Source organism: Notolepis coatsorum, assembly GCF_963971535.1.
Source record: "Notolepis coatsorum genome assembly, chromosome: 5".
In the NCBI taxonomy this organism is placed as follows: Eukaryota; Metazoa; Chordata; class Actinopteri; order Aulopiformes; family Paralepididae; genus Notolepis; species Notolepis coatsorum.
The window spans coordinates 82,482,995-82,491,563 of NC_140169.1; the positions used below are offsets into that span (position 1 = coordinate 82,482,995).

Genomic DNA, 8,569 nt, shown 5'->3' on the forward strand with positions numbered 1-8,569 from the left:
GCCAGCCTCATTCTCCTTTCTCGCTCACCCTTAGCACCCCCCCCCATACAAGTTTGCATTAGTGACATGCTCATCCTTGTTGATGTTAAGCACCACATGCATCATTCTGGTGTAGCACCCATCCAGGGACTTCTGCAGGGTGGGCTTCAAGGTCCAGCATTCACTGCCATACAGAAGAACAGACTCCACTGTTGCATAAAATAAGCTGAGCTTGATTTGTTGGGGGAGGTTGGATTTCCACACACTGGTCATGCCGTTCAGGGCCCTCCAAGCAAGCACCTTCCTCACTTCAAGGTCTTGCTCGGACGACTTGACCCACGAGCCCAGGTATTTGAAATCACTGACTTCCTTTAGAGCAGTGCCTCCTGTTGTTGTTAGAGGTGGATGATCCGGGAGGATGTTATAGGTTATGACCTCGGTTTTCTTGGCATTTAGCATAAGGCCAACCTTGGCGCACTCCGTCTCCACTCTGCACAGGAGTTCCTGTGCCTGCTCTACTACTACTACTACTACTACTACTACTACTACTACTACTACTACTACTACTACTACTACTACTACTACTACTACTACTACTACTACTACTACTACTACTACTACTGCTACTACTACTACTGCTGCTACTACTACTACTACTACTGCTGCTGCTGCTACTACTACTACTACTACTACTGCTGCTGCTGCTGCTACTACTACTACTACTACTACTACTACTACTACTACTACTACTACTACTACTACTACTACTACTCTACTACTACTACTACTACTGCTGCTGCTACTACTACTACTGCTGCTGCTGCTGCTGCTACTACTACTACTACTACTACTACTACTACTACTACTACTACTACTACTACTACTACTACTACTACTACTACTACTACTACTGCTGCTGCAGAAACAACAACCACTACTACTACTACTACTACTACTACTACTACTACTACTACTACTCCTACTACTAACTACTACTATTAACTACTTCTGCAGCAACAACTACTACTAGTACTAACTACTTCTGCAGCAACAACTCCTACTACTCCTACTAACTACTACTAGTAACTACTACTGCAGCAACAACTACTACTACTACTCCTACTACTACTACTACTACTACTACTGCAGAAGAGAGAGTGAGAGAGAGAGAGAGAGAGAGAGAGCGAGAGAGAGAGAGAGAGAGAGAGAGAGAGAGAGAGAGAGAGCAAAAACAACCACCACCACCTGATCTCCTCTCCTAAAATGTGGGTGGAGTCCAGTGCTCTGCATGCTTGGGAGAGGAACTGGGAGGATGGATGGGGGTTGGGGAGCTGTGGAGAACGGGGGCTTGAATGAGACAGAACAGGGTTTGTTTACTTGTCTCCCAACACCTGCACAGGAATTTGGTGATACGTCGAGAAAAACACTCTTCATACATCAATAAGCTGTACAACAAGAGGACGACAGGGTGAGACACCACGACTATCGGCGTGTGTGCCGACTAAAAACGCTCCACGCAATGAGCCACTTTTCCCCCAGCGTCGAACTCCCCCGCGGGGTGAACCTGACTCACACAAATGGATCAAATGGGCTCACTCTCGCTCCCCAGATGTGTTGCACTCAGTGATCCCTACACGGGTTCAGTGAGTTGATTTCATAGTATTTGAATCGCTCCATTCAAGTACTGATGCCATGCACAGCAGCCCCCCCCCCACACACACACACACACAGCCCCACACACCCCTCCTCCTCCCTGCAGCGAGGGTCACCAGCAAGGGTTGTTGTTTGTTCTACTGTCACTGTGAATCTATCAGGACGGGACACCATGGGTCAACAATGCATGCCCCCGGGGGGGGGGGGGGGGGGGGGGGGACTGAAAAGTGGTCCTGTGGTAGTCTTGCACCATCATACAAATGTTGTTTTTGTATCTGTCTAGCCAGGAATGAATAATAAAAGGACATTAGGTGTTTTTTTTTGGATGGTGCTAATGTCACAGCGACCGTGATAGGGTCCTGCGATATATATATCCTTGTTAGTGTGGTAGGAGCGTCATGGCTGACCAGAAACAATGACTTAAACCCTTTTGCTCTTTGGGGAGCACAGGTCATTCATGAACTCTCTCCAGCTGGTTCGGTGTTGGGGCGGTTTTCTCTGCTTCCTTCCATGATGTTCTTTCTTCCTTGAGATCCGCCTCGACAGACCTTCCTTCTCCAGCTGTTTCTGGGTCTTCCTGGCTTTCTCTTCCCCTGTGGGTTCCAGGTTAAGGCCTGCCTGGTTGTGTTGGAGGATGGTTTTCTCAGGGTGTGTCCAATCCAGCCCCATTTCCTGCGTTTGATTTGATCCAGGAACAATGATGTGGCAAAAATCAGCAGCACACCCCTATCACCTTCGCCATTACCTTATCATCATCCAAATAGCCTAATATTCTTTCATTCGTCCCAGCAGATGCACACATTGTATGATGGTGCTAGGCAAGACATATCAAGAGCATTGTTGCCTTTTGTCAGGGTTAAGAATGCAGTGATGGGGGCGGCTGGGTGGCGCAGCGGACAAGGCGCTCGTCACCAACGCAAGAGACACTGGTATCGAATCCAGCTGTCAGCGTTGCCTCCGGCTTGGCCGGCCGTCATACTGGCTCGATTGGCAGAGTCAGCGGGAGGGAAGCCGGTGGGTGGGTCTGGGTCGTTGTGGACAGCGACTCCTACAGTTCGGTCGGGGCGCCTGCGCAGCGAGGGAAGGATCTAGGAGAGGTAGTGTGACCTTCCACACGTTACACTCTCTCAGTGAGAGTCCGCGCTGCCAGGTGAAAAGAAGTGGTGGGCTGGCTACACATGTGTCGGAGGAAGCATGTGATAGTCTCCGCCCTCCCAGGCCGACGGTAGGGGGCAGAGTGCGCAACAACCAGGAAGGGGATTGGGAATCGGCATAACGGCGTGATTACCAAAGGTAGCCGCATTTCTGGCAGACGTTTCTGGTCATGTGACATGTGCGCCCAATAGCGTGACGAGCTGTGTCTTTGACCATTTCCGCGCCGAACAGCCTGCAAACTACCTGGCGTTCTATCGCCATGCTCTAAGACAAACTCTAACCTTAACCGGCGAAAGAACTTGCCGTCACGCTCTAAGACAAACTCTAACCTTAACCAACTTCGAAGAGTGCCTAAGCTTAACCAGTGTAGAAACTGGCATCGGCCAATCAGAGAGCGTCTGCCAGAAATGCGGCTACCTTTGGTAATCACGCGGCATAACGACTAACATTGGGAGGGGAGAAAACAAATGGAAAAAGAAGGGTGGAAAAGATAATAATAACAAAAAAAGAATGCAGCGATGGGATGCTGAAAATTATGATTTGCCAGACAGTCATAGCTGGAATGCGTGAATTTATTAAGACATTACAACAAAAACAATGTCTCAACACTCAACAGCATTGCTATTGCTACCTCAAGATGGCGCCGCTATGCCCGGCCGCCTGTCTGTGCGCTCCGTCGAGATTGTGCTTACTTTTGTTAATATTTATAGTTTTAAGAGTTTTGTCTGTACCAACAGTAGGTGCATTTAATGTGTATGACCGTCAGTCACTTATAGACATCGGATTACGGGAAACTTACCGACTAGATTACTCCCTGGACCAGCTTTCTGAACCGCAGCAATGGCCTGTTGAGATCCTGAGAACACCAGGACCAGGTCTTGACCCAAGGAACAAAGGAACCATCAGACGGCGTGGGAAGAGAGCTGGGATCCGTAACAGAATGAGAACCAGACGACACCGAACGCCACTACCCAGTATATTGCTAGCCAATGTACAATCAATTGACAATAAACTGGACGACATCCGAGCAAGGATTCAATTCCAGAGAGACGTTAGAGACTGCAATGTTCTCTGCTTCATTGAAACGTGGCTGTCGCCAGGAACCCCAGACACGCCATCCAACCGGCCGATCACTTCTTCATCCACCGCAAGGATAGATCAGCAGAGTCCGGCAAACAGCGTGGAGGAGGTATCACCTTCATGTTTAACAACAATTGGAGCGATCCAGCCAACGTGAAGGAATTATCTAACCACTGCTGCCCAGACCTGGAATATATAACCATCAAGTGTCGTCCTTTCTTCCTCCCGAGGGAGTTAACGGCGATCGTCCTGGTCGGAGTGTATATTCCACCGCAAGCCAGCAATAGTGTCGCGCTCTCCAGACTCCACGATGAGGTAAATAGAATCCAAGCAGCGAACGTTAACGCCGCCATTGTAGTAGTGGGTGATTTCAATAGCGCCAATCTGAGAAAGGTTTTGCCTGACTTCTATCAGCATGTGACTTGTAACACCAGAGGCGGTAACATCCTAGACCACTGTTACACGCAATTCAAGGGTGGCTACAAGGCTCATTCTGCTAGTGGCTTTGGTAAGTCTGATCACGCGGCCATTTTCCTTTCACCAAAGTACAAGCAAAGAATCAAGAGCACTCCTGTAGTCTCGCGAGAGGTGCAGAAATAGGATGTGGAGTCGGGGGGGATGCTCCAGGCTGCGTTTGAGTGCACAGACTGGAGCGTGTTCCGCGACACAGATAACATTAATGTCTACACGGAGACAGTGCTGGACTATGTTCGTACTTTGGTGGAAGAAACAATCCCCACTACCACAATTAGAGTTTACCCAAATCAAAAACCCTGGGTAGACAAATCCGTCCGTGAAGCTCTGAAAGCGCGCACCAAAGCATACAACGACGGCCTAGTGGCAGGCAACATGAATGACCACAAGGTGGCGTGATACAACGTAAGGAGGACAGTGACAGAGGCCAAACGGTGCTACAGGGATAAAATTGAACTCCAGTTTGAACAGGCTGACTCCAGAGCTATGTGGCAGGGGCTCAAAATGATGACAGACTACAAAGGCACCTCCCTCAAACTGAACAGTGACATCTCCTTAGCAAATGACCTCAATACCTTCTATGCGAGGTTTGATGCTGGTAATAACAACACCAGCCCACAAGCCACGGCAATGGGGGGGGGGGGGGGGGGGGGTCTGCTGCTGATGGAGACTCAGTGTTCAGGGTAACAGAGCATGAGGTGAGGCGGACCTTTAAAAAAGTGAATATCAGGAAGGCAGCAGGACCGGACGGCATCCCCGGCCGCGTCCTAAAAGTCTGTGCCGACCAACTGGCCCCGGTATTCACTGACATATTTAACCTGTCCTTAGAACAGGCTGTCATCCCCACCTGCCTGAAGAAGTCCACTATTATCCCTGTACCCAAAAAATCCAAGCCTGCTTGCCTCAACGACTACCGCCCTGTAGCTCTCACCTCCATAGCCATGAAGTGCTTTGAGAAGCTAGTAAAGGGCTACATCTGCTCCTCCCTCCCCATCAACATGGACCCCCTGCAATTTGCATACCGCCCCAACAGGTCCACGGAGGACGCCATAGCCCATGTGCTGCACACAGCAGCATCACACCTGGACAAGAGGAAGGGGAACTATGTGAGAATGCTATTCATCGACTACAGCTCAGCATTCAATACCATAGTCCCCTCCATACTCATAGCCAAGCTCAGGGACCTGGGCTTGAACTATGACCTCTGCCAGTGGGTCTTGGACTTCCTGACGGGCAGACCCCAGGTGGTGAGAGCAGGCAACTGCACCTCCTCATCCATCACCCTCAACATAGGGGCCCCCCAGGGCTGTGTTCTGAGTCCCCTCCTCTACTCCCTGTACACACACGACTGTGTGGCTCAGCGGAGTAGCAACGCAATCATCAAATTTGCTGACGACACAGTGGTGGTGGGCCTGATCTCTGCCAACGACGAGAGGGCCTACCTGGAAGAGGTCAAGGCCCTGGCGGGATGGTGCCAGGAAAACAGCCTCTCCCTGAACGTCAGCAAAACAAAGATGATTGTGGACTTCAGGAGGTCGGGGGTCAAGGAATACAGCCCCCTCAGCATCGACGGGGCACCGGTTGAGAGAGTCAACAGCTTTAAGTACCTCGGAGCCTACATATCCGAGGACTTGACATGGACCACACACATTGACAGTGTTGTGAAGAAGGCACGACAACGCCTCTACTTCCTCAGGCGCCTAAGGAAGTTCCAAGTCAGTCAGAAGACCCTTAAGAACTTCTACTCATGTACAATAGAGAGCATCCTGACTGGCAACATCACCTCCTGGTTTGGGAATAGCACTGCACAAGACCGAAGCAGACTACAAAGAGTGACACGTTCAGCCGAACGCACAATTGGAGGGGGGCTCCCCACCCTCCAGAACATTTACAACAAGCGGTGCAGGGGCAAGGCTAAGAGAATCATTAAAGACTCCAGTCACCCGAACAACTGCCTCTTTGAACTGCTGCGGTCAGGCAAGCGATACCGGAGTCTCAAGGCGAGCACAGAAAGACTCAGAAGAAGCTTCTATCCCCAGGCCTCAGGCTGCTCAACGAACAATGAACACTACACAACAACAACCATCAAACGCACATAGCACACACATCCACACGCACACACTCACTTTAAACAAACACACTGTAGCACCCACTCCACACACTTTATAGCACACACTCACTTTACACAAACACACTGTAGCACCCACTCCCCACACTTTATATTTATTGATGAAGGATTGCACTACAACTCGTACACCTTACTGTAAATTGTACCTAAATTGTACCTCATCCCATTTCTGCTTTGCACTATATAGTATTGTACATTAGTACACTGCATAGTATTGTATATTATATGGTAACTCAGTTACGTCTATTCTGCATCGAACATTGTACTATGTCTATACTGAACACTGTGACCTCATTTTCTACTTCTAATTTACATGCTATACTATGTTATTTGATACTATCTTGTCTAGCACAGTCTCTGGAGCGTAACAGTAAGAACCATTTTGTATGAAAGTATTCTGTACTTCTGTATGACAACTATTAAAGAAACTTGAAACTTATTCTTACCCTGATAAACGCATTATGCTGACAAAACAAGAATGCTGTTGAAATAATATTTTTTGTAATGTCTTAATGGAATGTCTCAGTGACATAACAAGGGATAAAATAACTATATTGCGGGGTTAATATTATGTACGTTTAATATTATGAATATTATGTGTCCAGAATCTATTCATCGTTACATCCATACACCAACCCCCTCGCTTGTTTGGCTGCAGTAGTCGCTGCTTCCTCTCAGCTGAGCTGAGTGGTGAGAGAGAAAAAAATAGTCACATGTTAAAAGTGTTTTCTTTTTTCCCTCTTCCACGTGTCAAGACACACGAAGCAAAAGGCGGGATCAAACAAACCATCTGATTGGTCTATTATGTGTCACCAGTTTATGATACCAAAGAGGCCTGGTCTCTTAAAGAGACACGCACGACAATTCTGTCTCAACCAAAACAAAACCCTCCATGTACTGTACTACTGTAGTACCATACACAGGAAGACAAGGCAAAAACTCAATGGGCTTTTTGGAATTTCATATTGATTTGTATAATATATAATCAATATAAGAAATGATATTGAGAAATTAACATGCAGGCTGACTGTAATATACTTGATTAAAATAGTACGGGCGGCTATCCACAGATGTATATCTCACGGTTAGAAATGCAGAAGAAATCAGAGCAATGGCAATGCAACTGATACAAATATACATGTAGGATTAAATTAAAAACACAGTATCAACATATTTTTTGTTTGTTGCTGGAATGGATTTGCAGAGCAGACCCCCCCCCCCCCCATCCCATAATAATAATAAACCCCTGTGACTTTAAGGGAATTTATTTACATGAGGGGTGGGCCCGTGCGTCCTCTGGGCGGAGAGAGAGAGAGAGAGAGAGAGAGAGAGAGAGAGAGAGAGAGAGAGAGAGAGAGAGAGAGAGAGAGAGAGAGGGTGAGGAGAGAGAGAGAGAGAGAGAGAGAGAGAGAGAGAGAGAGAGAGAGAGAGAGAGAGGGAGAGAGAAAGAGAGAGCGAGGAGAGAGAGAGAGGAGAGAGAGAGAGAGAGGGTGAGAGAGAGAGAGAGAGAGAGGGTGAGAGAGGAGAGAGGGTGAGAGAGAAAGAGAGGAGAGAGAGAAAACACTCCGCGAGAGACAGCAGGCGAAACATTCATCTCAAGGACTTTAATGCAAAAGGTCTGACAGGATAATACACACAACACCACGCGCACAACAATCACAATCTAAAGGGACAAAAACAAGGTAACGTGAAGTTGTCAAGATACCACCCATCATCACGGAACGCGCATTCGCTGGCGGTGAGTTTCACAGGGGGGGAAAAAACACTTTTAATTTGCAGAATTATGACTGCGATGGCTCGCGTCTTTCTCTGCACGAATATGTGTCAACAATACGCATGGTGTTGTTGTTGTTGTTGTTGTTGTTGTGGGAAGTTGGAGCATGCCTGAGGAGGGCAGAGAGACTGGTCTCACTGGGGCTCGATGGCATAATGTCCAGGGCCCCTTCTTCGGCAGAACTTAGAAGTCTGAATGAATGAATGAAAACTTTATTTAACAGATTGCAGAATGGGTACAATACAGTACGGCTCAATACATACAATTGTTAAGGGGATGCAGACCTGAGAAAGACGTTTGTCTTGTTTCCATCAGGGTCCCCCATT

At 48.0% G+C, this 8,569-nt stretch overlaps 1 protein-coding gene across 1 annotated transcript in view; it reads left to right on the plus strand.

Moving 5' to 3' along the window:
- Positions 1 to 8,141: 8,141 nt before the first annotated feature.
- The window catches only part of bmf2 (BCL2 modifying factor 2), a 46,564-nt gene continuing 46,136 nt past the window's right edge, over positions 8,142 to 8,569 (plus strand). Inside the window, exon 1 of the mRNA XM_084313992.1 lies at positions 8,142 to 8,207. The gene's annotated coding sequence lies outside the window, so the exon portion shown is untranslated. The remainder of the gene's footprint in view (positions 8,208 to 8,569) is intronic.